This window comes from Dasypus novemcinctus, chromosome 11 (assembly GCF_030445035.2).
Source record: "Dasypus novemcinctus isolate mDasNov1 chromosome 11, mDasNov1.1.hap2, whole genome shotgun sequence".
In the NCBI taxonomy this organism is placed as follows: domain Eukaryota; kingdom Metazoa; phylum Chordata; class Mammalia; order Cingulata; family Dasypodidae; genus Dasypus; species Dasypus novemcinctus.
The window spans coordinates 8513129-8527447 of NC_080683.1; the positions used below are offsets into that span (position 1 = coordinate 8513129).

The 14319-nt window shown below is 42.3% G+C and overlaps 1 protein-coding gene across 4 annotated transcripts in view; it reads right to left on the bottom strand.

Annotated features, from left to right (window-relative positions):
* Positions 1-14319, bottom strand: part of STK38 (serine/threonine kinase 38) — a 69609-nt gene that overhangs the window by 32528 nt on the left and 22762 nt on the right. For 2 of the 4 annotated variants that reach the window (XM_071218433.1, XM_071218434.1), the window contains exon 3: positions 7345-7433. The exons of the other annotated variants lie outside the window; for them this stretch is intronic. The gene's annotated coding sequence lies outside the window, so the exon portion shown is untranslated. The remainder of the gene's footprint in view (positions 1-7344; positions 7434-14319) is intronic. 4 annotated transcript variants of the gene reach the window in all.

A 14319-nucleotide genomic window follows, 5' to 3' on the forward strand; every position in this document is an offset into this window, starting at 1 on the left:
GACAAATTACTAGAAATGCACAACCAACCTACAATGATGCTACAAGAAATACAAGAACTTAACAAACCAATCACATTTAAAGGGATTGAATCTGTCATCAAAAATCTCCCAACAAAGAAAAGTCCAGGACCAGATGGCTTCACAGGTAAATTCTACCAAGTATTTTTTTTAAATGTGTGGTTTTCTTTTTTAGATTTATTTTACTTATTTCTCTCTCCTTCCCCCGTGCCCCCACTCCCGGTTGTCTTCTCTGTGTCCATTCACTGTGTGTTCTTCTGAGTCCCCTTGCACCCTCGGTGCCATGGGAAACTGCGACTCTTTTGTTGCATCACCTTGCACCATCAGCTCTCCGTTTGTGTGGCACCACTCCTGGGCGGGCTGCGCTTTTTTCATGCGGGGTGGCTGTCCTTGCAGGGTACACTCCTTGCATGTGGGGCACCCCCACGCAGAGGCGTCCCTGCATGGCAGGGCACTCCTTGTGTGCAGCAGCTCTGTGCTTGGGCCAGTTCACCACACAGGTCAGAAGGCCTTGGGTATCAAACCCTGGACCCTCCCACATGGTAGGCGGATGCTCTATCTGTTCAGTCATGTCCGCTTCCCTCTACCAAGCATTTTGAAAAGAACGAATAGCAATCCTGTTTAAATGCTTCCAAAAACTTGAAGAGGAGGGAAAATTACCCAACATATTTTATGAAGCCAACATCAGCCTAATACCAACGGCAGATAAAGACACTACAAGTAAAGAAAATTACAGACCAATCTCTCTACTGAACATAGCTGCAAAAATTTTCAACAAACTCTTTGGAATAGAATCCAAAAGCATATCAAATGAATTATACATCATAAGCAAGTGGGATTTATTCCTGGTAGGTAAGGCTGGTTCAACATAAGAAAATCAATTAATATAATACCACATTAACAAATTGAAAGAAAAAACACATGATCATCTAAATCAATGCAGAAAAGGTATTCAACAAAATCTAGCATCCTCTCTTGATGAAAATTCTTCAAAAGATAGGAACAGAAGGAAAATTTCTCAATCTGATAAAAGGCATATATGAAAAACCCACAGACAACATCGTACTCAATGGGGACAAGTTGAAAGCTTTCCCTCTAAGATCTGGAACAAGACAAGGATGCCCACTGTTACCCATTTTATTCAATATTGTACCACAAGTTCTAGCTAAGGTAATCTGGCAAGAAAAAAAAATTAAAGGCATCCATATAGAAAAAGAGGAAGTAAAACTCTCACTGTCTGCAGATGACATGATCCTGTATTTAGAAAATTCTGAAGCATCAGCAACAAATCTACCTGAGCTAATAAATGAGTTCAGAAAGTGGCAGGATACAAGATCACCACACAAAAATGAGTAATGTTTTTGTACACTAGTACTGGACAATCTAAGGAGGAAATAAGTGGGAAAATTCCATTTGCAATAGCAACAAAAAGACGCAAATACCTAGGATTTAATTTAACCAAGGAAGTACAGGACCTATATGCAGCAAACTACCAAAGAATGCTAAAAGAAATTTTAAAAGACCTAAACAAATGGAAAGATACTCCGTTGTTCATGGATTGGAAGAATAAATATCATGAAGGTGTCAATCTTACACAAACTGATTTATAGATTCACTGCAAAACCAATCAAAATTCCAATAGCCTTTTTTACAGAATTAGAAAGTGCATCCAAATGGCCAAAAGCAGTCTAAAAAAGAAGAGTGACGTGGGAGGAATTTCACTGCCTGACCCTGAAACGTATTTACAAAGCTACAGTGGTCAAAAGAGCATGGTACTGGCATAAAGACAGATACACAGAACAGTGGAATAGAATTGAGAATCCAGAAATATACCCTCACCTATATGGTCAATGGGTTTTTGACAAACCTACCAAGTCCATGTTAACAGGACAAAACGGTCTCTTCAACAAATGGTGCTGGGAGAACTAGATATCAATAACCAAAAGAATGAAAGAGGACCCCTATCTCACTTGCTATTCAAGAAATCAACTCAAAATGGATCAAAGACCTAAATATAAAAGCCAGGACCATAAACCTACTAGGAGAAAATATAGGGAAACATCTTAAAAACTTTGTGGTAGGTAGTGGTTTCTTGGACCTTATAACCAAAGCACAAGCAACAAAAGAAAAAATAGATAAATGGGATCTCCTCAAAATTAAACACTTTTGCACCTCATAGGACTTTGTCAAAGGGTGAGAAGGCAGCCAACTCAATGGGAGAAAATATTCGGAAATCGTATGTCAGATAAGGGTTTAATATCCAGGATATGTAAAAAGATGTTAAAACTCAACAATAAAAAGACAAACGACCCCATTATAAATGGGCAAAAGACTTGAATAGACATTTGTCCAAAGAAGAAATAATGGCAAAAAAACACATGAAAAAATACTCAACGTCACTAATGATTAGGTAAATGCAACTTAAAACTACAATAAGATATCGTTTCACACCTATCGGACTGGCCACAATTAAAAAGACAGAGAACTACAAGTATCGGAGAGGATGTGGAAAGGACACTTATTCACTGTTGATGGGAATGCATAATGATACAGCCGCTGTGGAGGACTGTCTGGCAGTTCCTAAAGAAGCTCAATATAAACTTGCCACAAGACCCTGCAATACCACTAATGGGTATATTCCCAGAAAAACTGAGAGCAGAGACACGAACAGACATCTGCTCACTGATGTTCACAGCGGCATTATTCACGATTGCCAAAAGTTGGAAACAACCCAGGTATCCATCAACAGATGGATAAACAAACTGTGGTGTATTAACGCCATGGAATATTATGCAGCTGCAAGAAGAAATGAAGTCATAAAGCATATGAAAACATGGATTAATATGAAGGACATTATGTTAAGCGAAGCAAGCAGACACAAAAGGACAAATCCTGTATGACTGCATTACTATGAACCAAATATATCGTGTAACACATCGTATGAGTCAAAAACAAAAAATACAATTGCACAGAGCAGATGCAGCTCAAGTGATTGAGCACCTCGAGGTTTGATCCCAAATACCTCCTAAAAACAATCAAACAAATGAAAAAAACAACTCTCATTGGGGAGCAGATGTAGCTTAGTGCTTGGAGTGCCTCCTTCCCACATACAAGGTCCTGGGTTCATTCCCTTCTCCTAAAACAAAACAAAACAAAACCCACATAATTGTGAAGATGGAGGATTAGAAAGATGCAGGACTCTCTTGGAAAAATAGCTAAGGACAGGCAGAAATGGCCTGGAAAAAAAAGTTCTACGGTTTAGGATACCAGGGGAAAGCTGGATCCAGAAAAGAGAGAGACAGGGGGGCGTGGGGGTGGGGGGTGGGAATCTCATCTTTTAGACCACAAGTAGAAGCTGCAGCTGCAGCCACCTGTGTCCATCCCCCACCCCTACAAGCAGACAATTTTGAATTCTCTGGCCTCAGTCTGGGGGCTACAGATGGGGTGAGGGGCACAGAGATTCACTTTCCCAGAAATGAGAGAAAGAGGGATGCAGCCAAGGCTAATTCAGCTCTGGCCAACAAATGTGGACTGCTGTGTCTTCAGCACTTCCAGGCTGGGTGGGGCTGCACTATTGTTTGCCTTGGGAGCCTGTACAAGACTAAAGAGATCCAACCCTCTCAATCACCCTCCCTACTAACCAGGACTGGTTGCTGAGGATAAAGAGGGGAGTGGAATTATTTCCTACCCAGGAAAATGGAGGGGGCTGCCAGAAAAAGTTGGAGAAGAGCTTCTGAGAAAGTCTGAATTGCCAGGCTCTGAACAGCCTCCAGGTAGTATACTCTGCCTGGCTGTTGCTGTCCCAGTTGCAGCAAACACACTCTCAGCTTTGAACTGAGAGAGCTGCTGAAGAGTGCAATCAGCTGGCAGACCAAGGAAGTGCATGTGAGAAAATTTCAATAAAGAAGAGAGGTTTATTCCAGACTTTACAACCTCCCTCCTTGTAGCAGTTTGATATTGTTAATGAATTCCAAAAAGAAATATTGGATTATGTTTGTAAACAGATCTTTTCCTCTGGGCATAATAGATTATATTGGGTTCACAGGTTTACTTGATTAAATAATTATGTAAACCTCTTATGCCAGTAGGCTGTCCCTAGCCCTTTGGTGGGCAGGGACTCACAGATAAAAGGCATGTCAAAGGACAGAGTTGGAGGGTTTTTGCTGTTCGAGTTGTGATTTGGAGTTTGATGCTGAAGACTTAGGCAGCCCTGGGAAGTAAGCCCACAAAGGAAAGAGAAGACCTGGGAAGAGAGGACCTGAGCCAGGAGAAGAACACAGAGAAATAGAAATGGCTCCTTAGACACGGGCAGAAACCCCAGGGAGAGAGACAGAGCCATTCACCTGATAGTCTAGAGTTGACCTTGTGGAGAGAGGCAAAGTCTAGAGAGCCTCATAGTCTTACAGCTGACCTTGTAGAGAAAACAGAGGTGCTGAGCCCAGAGGAACCCAGGAAGCCTGAACCCTCGCAGACATCGGAAGCCATCTTGCTCCAACATGTGGAAATAGACTTTGGTGAGGAACGTAACTTATCCTTATGGCCTGGTAACCCTGTAAGCTCCTACCCCAAATAAATACCCTTTATAATGCCCAGCCGATTTCTGATATTTTGCATCAGCACCCGTTTGATTGATTAATACACTCCCCAAGGTCCTTGGTAGCAGATCTGCAACCCATTACTGGATCTATGGCCCAGGTATTTGAGCAACTTAGGAACAATACTAAGAACTTGGAACAGGTTGAACTAAGTATCAAAGAATGGCAGTAACATGCAGTCTCCCACCATTAAATACCTACAAAAGAGAAAGAAATTAAGCATCAGAGGAAACTCATGGTCATAATAGGATGCCCAGAGATCAGCAAAAAATTATAAGTCATACTTAGAAAATGGAAGAAATGGTCCAAGCAAAAGAATAGATAAAAGCCCAAGATGAAGTACAGGATTTTTTTTTTTAGAGATTTATTTTACTTATTTCTCTCCCCTACCCCGCCCCCCCACCCTAGTTGTCTGTTCTCTGTGTCCATTTGCTGCATGTTCTTTTTGTCCGCTTCTGTTGTTGTCAGTGGCATGGGAATCTGTGTTTCTTTTTGTTGCATCATCTTGCTGCGTCAGTTCTCCGTGTGTGTGGCGCCATTCCTGGGCAGGCTGTGCTTTTTTCACACTGGGCGGCTCTCCTTATGGGGCGCAGTCCTTGCGCGAGGGGCTCCCCTACGCAGGGGGCACCCCTGCGTGGCACGGCACTCCTTGCACGCATCAGTACTGCACATGGGCCAGCTCCACACGGGTCAAGGAGGCCCAGGGTTTGAACTGCGGACCTCCCATGTGGTAGACGGACATCCTATCCACCGGGCCAAGTCCGCTTCCCAAATCACAGGATTTGAGACAACTAATCAATGAGATCCATACAAACTTCCAAAATCAAATTAATGAATTGAAAGACAACATGAATAAGGAGATAAAGACATCAAGAAGACACTGAGTGAGCACAAAGGAGAATTTGAAAAACTTAAGAGAAAAATACCAGAGCTCATGGGAATGAAAGACATGATAAATGAGATGGAAAACACATTAGAGGCACACAACAGCAGACTCAAAATGAGAGAAGAAAGAATAAATGATACAGAAGACAGAACCACTGAAATTGAGGCTCACCTTAAAACAGGGAAATTTCCTGTACCTGTGCTGAAGTGCAGAGGTGAATCTTTATGTACAGACACATCTGCTGCAATTTCATGGAACCAAACATGCAACCACTCCCCAATCAAAAGACAGACTGACAGAATGTGGAAAAAAAAAAAATGAGCCATCCATATGCTACCTACAAGAGACTCACCATAGATTCAGGGATATAAACTGGCTTAAAGTGAAAGGCTGGAAAATGATATTCCATGCAAACAAAAAAGTAACCAAAAAAGAGCATAAGTAGCTATACTAATATCAATCAAAACAGACTTTAAGTACAAATTAAAAGAGATACAAAAAGCCATTATATATTAATAAATGGGACAATCCACCAGGAAGAAAGAACAGTTATAAATGTCTATGTACCTAACTAGGGTACCCCAAAATACATGGGGCAAACTCTGACAAAACTGAAGGGTGAAACAGACATCTCTACAATAATATCTGGAGACTTCAACACACACTCATATCATCAGATAGAATGATTGTAAGATCAACAAGGAAACAGAAAAATTGAACAACATGACAAACAAGCTAGACCCAGACATATACAGAACACTGCATGCCACATCAGCAGGTTATACGCTCTTCTCAAGTTCTTATGGATCTTTTCTCCAGGATAGACCATGTTAGCTCTCAGGACACAAGGCAGGTCTCAATAAATACCAAATGACTGAAATTATACCAAGTACCTTCTCAGATCATAATGGAATGAAACAAAATCAACAATAGTTGGGAAAGGGAGAGTGGGTATAGCTCAGTGGTTGAGTCCCTGCTGCCCATATCTAAGGCCCCAGGTTCAATCCCCAGTACCTCCTAAAAAAAAAGCCAGGGACGTGAAAAGGTGCTGGCAGGGAAGAAGGGGGTCACCCACTTCTCCTGCTCATGGGCTCCCTGGCCTGGGATGGTCCCAGCACCCTAGCACCGGGTCCTGGCACTGGACTTCCCTGTCCTCCCCACCCTCCCCCCCAACTTACACCCCCAGTGCCCACCCTCACCCAGCACCACCAGTCTACTCAGCCCATTGGGCACCCTCTCCAGCCGGCCTCCCCACCTCTCCCTGGAACAAGGCTAGTTTCGGAAATGTCCTTACAGCCACAGAATTCACAAGCATTGACTGAAAGCAAGCCCGAAATTCAATACTCTTTATCACTTCACTCCATTGTCTAATTTTTGGAAGGAAAGCAGCTGTTGCAGGATGCCAAACTCTGTACGTCTTTGTGGCCTCAAAATGGGTGCCTTGCAGAACCTTGCTGCCTTCAGCTTCCCCTCGGAGAAGCCGCAGCCTCTGGAGGAAGGACCAGCCAGGTCAGCTGTGGCGGCTAACCACACATTCCCTCTGGCTACACGGCACATCTCCTTGGCACACCTTTGCTTTCAGCAATGGCAGTCCACTTCCTGCGAACTGAGATTCACCTTACCCTGAATTAATATACCTGTCTCACTTTTCCTGCTCCCTCACTCTTGCTTTTTGGGATCACTTCCCAAATAAACTACCTGCATCCAAAAAAAAAGGGAAAGGAGAAAAATCACAATGTGTGGAGGTTAAACAACACACTCCTAAACAATCAGTAGGTCAAAGAAAAAACTGTAAGGGAAATTAGAAAATATATTGAGATGAATGAAAATGAGAACACAACTTACCAAAACTTATGGGAGGGAACTGATGTGACTCAAGCGGTTGAGCTCCCACCTCCCACATGGGAGGTCCCGGGTTCAGTTCCCGGTGCCTCCTGAAAAAAACAAAAACAAACAACAAGCAAAACAAACGAAAAAAAATAACTCAGGGAAGTCAGTGAGGCTCAGTGGTTGAGCACCAGCTTCCTACATACAAGGTCCCTGGTTCAGCCCCGGGTACCTTAAAAAAAGAAAAAGAAAAAAACTTATAGGAAGGGAGCAGATATAGCTCAGTTGTTGAACGCCTGCTTCCCACATATGAGGTCCTGGGTTCAATCCCCAGTACCTTCTAAAAAACAAACAGACAAAAACCTTATGGAATACAGTGAAGGCAGTGCTGACAGGGAAATTTATAGCCCTAAATTCCTATACTGAAAAAGAAGGAAGAGCTAAAATCAAAGATTTAATTGCACAATCAGAGAAACTAGAAAAAGAACAGTAAACCATTCCCCAAAGCGAGCGGAAAGAAAGAAATAATGAAGATTAGAGCAGAAATAAATGAAATTGAGAACAAAAAAAAAAAAGAGAGAGGAAAAAATCAACAAAACCAAAAGCTGGTTCTTGGAGAAGACCAATAAAATTGACAAGTCAACCTTTAGCTAAAGTAACAAAGAAAAAAAAAGATGTGACAGTCTGAGATTATTTGACGAATCCCATAAAAAGAAAGATTATGTCTGTAATCTAATCTATTCCTCTGGGTGTGATACCCTTTGACTGCATTAAATTCAGCTGTCTTTGAGTAGATTTCCCATTAAGATTAGGGCTTTCTGAGTGAGGTGCAGGTGAGCCAGTGCCTGTGCAAGTGAGTCATACAGCAAGATGATGACACAACAAAAGAGAGATAAAGGGGAGAGTCAAGGTGAGGCATAACAGAAACTGGGAACTGAGGTGGCGCAAGTGACAGGGAACCTCTCTCCACATCAGAGGTCCCCAGGATCAAATCCCAGTGAATCTTATAGAAAAACGAGAAGAGAAGACAAAAGAAGAAATAGATATGGAAGATCACACAGCAAATGGACACAGCAAAAAACAGCAGGGAGGGGGAGGTAAAAATAAAAGATTAGGGCGTTTGACTTAACTAAGTGGGCATGCCTCAGGTTGAGTCTCTGCACCCTTCCGGGGTCTGATATAAATCAACACTCACACAGACAGAAAGGAAGAGAAAGCGCTGTCATTTTTATCCTGCCTTGTGACAGACAGAAGGTTCAAACAGCTGAAACCAGGAGAAAGATGAGACATTTTGCCTGACAGTTTACAGCTGAGATTGGGAAGAAAGCAGAACAACCAAGACTGATACAGGAGGTTCACAAAGAAACAAACCCTATGCCAGGAGAGAGAGGACTACAGGATTACTTAAGCACGAAGCCTTAAGAGGCTGGGACCACGAAACTCAAGAGGAAGAGGAAGCCCAGGGGGAAAGGCAGAGACAGCCAGAGATCCTAGACCATTTTGTTTCAACACCTGGCAATCGACTTTAGTGAGAAAGCAACCTTGAGTTGAACTTTTTTTTATGGCTTGTAACTGTAAACTTTTACTCCAAATAAATACGCTTTACATTAGCCAACAGATTTCTGGTACTTTGCATTGGCACCTCTTCAGCAGACTAATACAAGAGAGAAGATGCAAATAAATAGAATTGGAAATGAAAGGTGGGAAGTTACAACTGACCCCACAGAAATAAAAAGGATCATAAGAGGATACAATGAGAAACTGTATGCCAACAAACTAGACAACCAAGATGAATGGACAAATTCCTAGAAACACACAAACAAGCTACATTGACTCTAGAAGAAATACAAGAATTTAAATCAATCACATTTAAAGAGTTTGATAAATAAATAAAGACTGAATCTGTCATCAAAAATCTCCCAACTTTAAATTGTAAAGTTTTTGTTATCAACCTTACCTAGACATACTAGTTATTAAAATTAGAGTATTTAGAAGACTAAAGTAATCGGAGATTTTCTCCATGGGAAGCAGAATAACTGATCCTATAGTGTGGATTTAAAAGGAAAATGGGAAGCAAAATTAAAGTTGCTTTATAATTAAAACTAGGTGTCTCACTTATCTGATGTCCTGATTTTAAAAAAATAATTTCTTTTTTATTTTCTTTCAGAATAAAATGTAATAAATTGTTCTATGCTAATTTTTAAGTAATACACGTTTAGCTAATAATTTTATTTTCAAATCTTATTTTTGAGTTCCTAGAGGATTTTATGGGAGGAATCATAATAAGTTCTGAATTTTCAGGGCTCTCAGAGATCCCATCGAAAGAGTATATGAATTCCTTCATAAATTCTACAAAGCAGCCAAACAGCCTCTGATTAAACACCTCCAGGTACATGACTTGATGAGGTACTTCATGAATGTTCATCAATAAAAAGTCTTTCCTCATATTAAAAGTAAAATCTAACCTTTCAACCCCTCCATTGCACTGCCTTCAATTTCTACCTCAAGTCCCTCTGAGATGATTTCCCTGATCTCTGAGGGTCCACGTGATCCCCCTCTACTCCTGTTTATTTCTCACCACTCCTTGTTTACTTATATAAGGCCACCTAGCATAGTATTTCCTATCTTTATTTATGTAGTTGCCTCCTTCCCTAGACTGAGCAGATATTTCTTGTCACTCCACCTTACTGGGTTTTACAAAGGATTTCAAGATAATCAGACATGGTTCCTGTCCTCAAGTTGTGCTACATCCCAAAACATGGATAAAGCACTGACAAAGATAATAACATAAGAAAAAAAGGGATACATGCTGTTTTAATTTCCTTGTTGCTAAAGCAAATACCAGGCAATGGGTTGGCTTAAACAATGAGAATTTATTGCTTCACAGTTTTGAGCCTAAGAAAGGTCCAAATCAAGCCAGTCTTCAAGATGGAAAGGTGATGCTTTCCCCCCAAAGACTGCTGTTCTGGGGCTGGCTGCCAGTCACCTTTGGTTCGTGGTTCACATGGCAATGCATATGGCGGGCTGTCCTGTCCTCCCCTTCTTTCCGGGTTCCAATGACCTTCAGCTTCTTGTTTCCTGTAACTTTCTCTCCCTCTGAACTTCACTCTGCTTATGAAGGACTCCAGTAAAAGGATCAAGAACTGTCTTGATTTAGTTGGACCATACCTTAACTGCAGAAACCTCATCAAAATGTCCTACTTACAATGAGCTCACACCCATAGGAATGGATTAAACTTAAGAACATGTTTCTCTGGGGTAAAAAGTTCAAACCACCACACATGCCTAAGGGGAAGTGCCAATTTCTGAGAAGAAACATTATTATTTAGTTTTTTTTCTCTCTCGGTAGAGTACCTTTACTGCGGCTTTTCTCCCAGTCTTTATTTTTTTTTGGATAATAAAATGGAGGTTTATTTTGTTCTTTTGCATATTGATGATGTCATATCTAATATTATACTACCAGTATTTAATACAGTGCCTGGCACGTTTGGGCATTCAATATTTCCTACCAAGCACAAGCTGGTAGCTGGTGATGTAACTAGAAAAAGTCCTTGAGTAAAAGGGTCACCTCGGACCAGCAGAATACCTCAGCCTACATGTAGGATCGGGTGTTAAAAACTGGTTTTTGACCTTAAATAAAAGGGGGAAATGGAAAGGACAAATGAGTTTATATGGGTGTGCGTCTCCAAAAAAGAGTCGGGAGGTCATCAGAAGGGTCGCACTTTCACACGCCTCAGCAGGATCCCAGGGACAGCCAAAGTAGGTGCAACCCCAGGTGCTGGTTCTCCTGAGGGCTACAGAGACCCGCAGGCTCTATGGTCACGGCAGATGGCTCGGGAGTTCAATGCTAAGTCAGTTGGCCCTACTTTGGAGTTTGTGTTCCTAAGTGTAATGGAATTGGACTCAGATGTGATCTTTCTACACATGCCTCTTCTGTCACTTTTATTGAACCTGTGGTTGGTGCTGGGGTTGGTGTATACTCAGGAGACCTGAGTCTCTGGGATGTCCATGTGACAGCCAGGCCCTGAGCCTCAGAAGACTTGCAACCCCTACCCTATGGTTCATTGGACTTACCCCAGCAAGCTAACAGTGAGGTGAAGGTCAACCACCACACCAGAGAGCCAAGAGTGCCTACAACTGCAAGCAGGAGAATTGCAAACGTCATCCATGTAGAATCTAAGCCCCCTCTTGATATAGAGGGGGAGTGGACATAACCATCCCACAGTCCATAGGATGGAGGAATAGAGTATGGATTAGAGTGGACTTACTGATATTCTACTATGGAGCTATTGTAATTAGTAATGTAAGAAATTATAGCACTGGATGTGGAGAAAGTGGCCACAGTAGCTGCTGAGGGTAGGGAGAGGGAAGAAGAGATATGATGTGGGGGCATTTTCAGGACTTAGAGTTGTCCTGGGTGGTAATGCAGGGACAGATGCTAGACATTCTACGTCCTGCCATGGTCCACTGGGTAGACTGGGTGAGAGTGCAAACTACAATGTAAACCATTATCATGTGGTGCAGCAGTGCTAACATGTATTCACCAAATGCAATGAATGTGCCACGATGATAAAAGAGGTTGTTGATGTGGGAGGAGTGGGATGAGGGGGGTGGGAGGTATATGGGGACCTCTTATATTTTTTGAATGTAACATTTTTCTAAAAAATAGAGAAAAAATAAATATTTCTATGAGTACATGATATATATTTTTTTCATATTTTTTTAATTTTTAATTTTTATCTTTATTTTTTTTAATGTTACATTCAAAAAATACGAGGTCCCCATATACCCCTCACCCCACTCCTCCCACATCAACAACCTCTTTCATCATCGTGGCACATTCATTGCATTTGGTGAATACATTTTGGAGCACTGCTGCACCACGTGGTAGTGGTTTGCATTGTAGTTTACACTCTCACCCAGTCCACCCAGTGGGCCATGGCAGGACATAGAATGTTCAGCATCTGTCCCTGCAGTACCACCCAGGAAAACTCCAAGTCCTGAAAATGCTCCCACATCATATCTCTTTTTCCCTCTCCCTACCCTCAGCAGCTATTGTGGCCACTTTCTCCACATTAATGCTACATTTTCTTCCATTACTAATCACAATAGCTTCATAGTAGAATATCAGTAAGTCCACTCTAATCCATACTCTATTTCTCCATCCTGTGGACCCTGGGATGGTTATGTCCACTCCCCTTCTATATCAAGAGGGGGCTTAGATTCCACATGGATGATAGATGCAATTCTCCTGCTTGCAGTTGTAGGCGCTCTTGGCTCTCTGTGTGGTGGTTGACCTTCTTCACCTCCCTGTTAGCTGGCTGGAATAAGTTCATTAAACCAGAGGATGGGAGTTGCAGGTCTGTTGAAGCTCAGGGCCTGGCTGTCACATGGACAGTCCAGAGATTCAGTTCCCCTGAGCATACACCAAACCCCAGCGCCAACCACAGGTCAGACAAAAGTAACAGGAGAGGCTTGTGAACAAATATCACATCTGAGTTCAACTCCATCACACTCAGGAACACAAACTCCAAAGTAGGGCCAACCGACATGGCACTGAACTCCATCTGCCATGACCACAGAACCTGTGGGTCTCTGTAGCCCTCAGAAGAACCAATACCTGGGCTTGTATCTACTTTGGCTGTCTCTGGGACCCTGCTGAGGCGGGTGTAAGAGCGACCCCTCTGATGACCTCCCAACTCTTTTTTGGAGACTCACAGCCATATAAACTCTCTCATCCTTTCCATTTCCCCCTTTTATTCAAGGCCAAAAAGCATTTTTGACACCTGATATTTCAGGTAGGCTGAGATATTCTGCTGGTCTGAGTTGACCATTTTATTCAAGGTTGTTTTCTAGTTACATCATCAGCTGGTACTTGGTAGTAATCCCTCAGCGCCAGGGAGGCTCATCCCCAGGAGTCGTGTCCCATGCTGAGGGGAATGTTAATGCATTTACATGCTGAGTTTGGCTTCAAGATTGGCCACATTTGAGCAACATGGAGGCTCTCAGGAGGTAATTCTTAGGCACCCTGCCTAGTTCTTACTTCAGGCACACAGGCTCACAAGCATAGTCATTAGTATCAAGGGTTCATTGTTGGACCATCCTTCTTTATTGGTCTTAGCCATTGCACTTGGGGGATTGTTGCTGTTCCACTGGGGAATGTGATAGAACCCCCACCGGCTAGGAACTCAGCACTCCCTCAGTTGTAGTTTTTAACTGAAACCACTATGAAAATATCCAAACATTTTTATGTACCCTGTATACATGCCCTGGAGAACTCTCTTCCAATCATGTGGCCCCTATCAATAACATCCCACACCTGTATTCCTCCCCTGCCATAGTTGCACCTCTCTGTGATCCAAAACTTCTTTGAAAATGAAACCTAATATACTGCCAGGTTCCATTAATAGTAAAATGGAATAAAGTGATGGGTTTAGGGAAGTGGACTTGGGCCAGTGGTTAGGGCATCCGTCTACCACATGGGAGGTCCGCGGTTCAAACCCCGGGCCTCCTTGACCCGTGTGCAGCTGGCCCATGCGCAGTGCTGATGCGCGCAAGGAGTGCCATGCCACGCAAGGGTGTCCCCCGCGTGAGAGCCCCACGCGCAAGGAGTGCGCCCGTGAGGAAAGCCGTCCAGCGTGAAAAGAAAGAGCAGCCTGCCCAGGAATGGCGCCGCCCACACTCCCGTGCCGCTGACGACAACAGAAGCGGACAAAGAAACAAGACGCAGCAAATAGACACCAAGAACAGACAACCAGGGGAGGCGGGAAAATTAAATAAGAATAAAATAAATCTTTAAAAAAAAAAAAAAAATTTAAAAAGTGATGGGTTTTAAGGTTAGATATAGAATACATACTAATTTAGAAAAATTAAAGTAAAAATAAATTGGGGTATCAAAAAATTTTTAAAAATTAAAAAGCTAAAAAAAAAAATTAAAAAGCTTTGTTTTTAATGTTTTGCCTTTTATCACTGTTATGTGTTGCCCTGTATGTA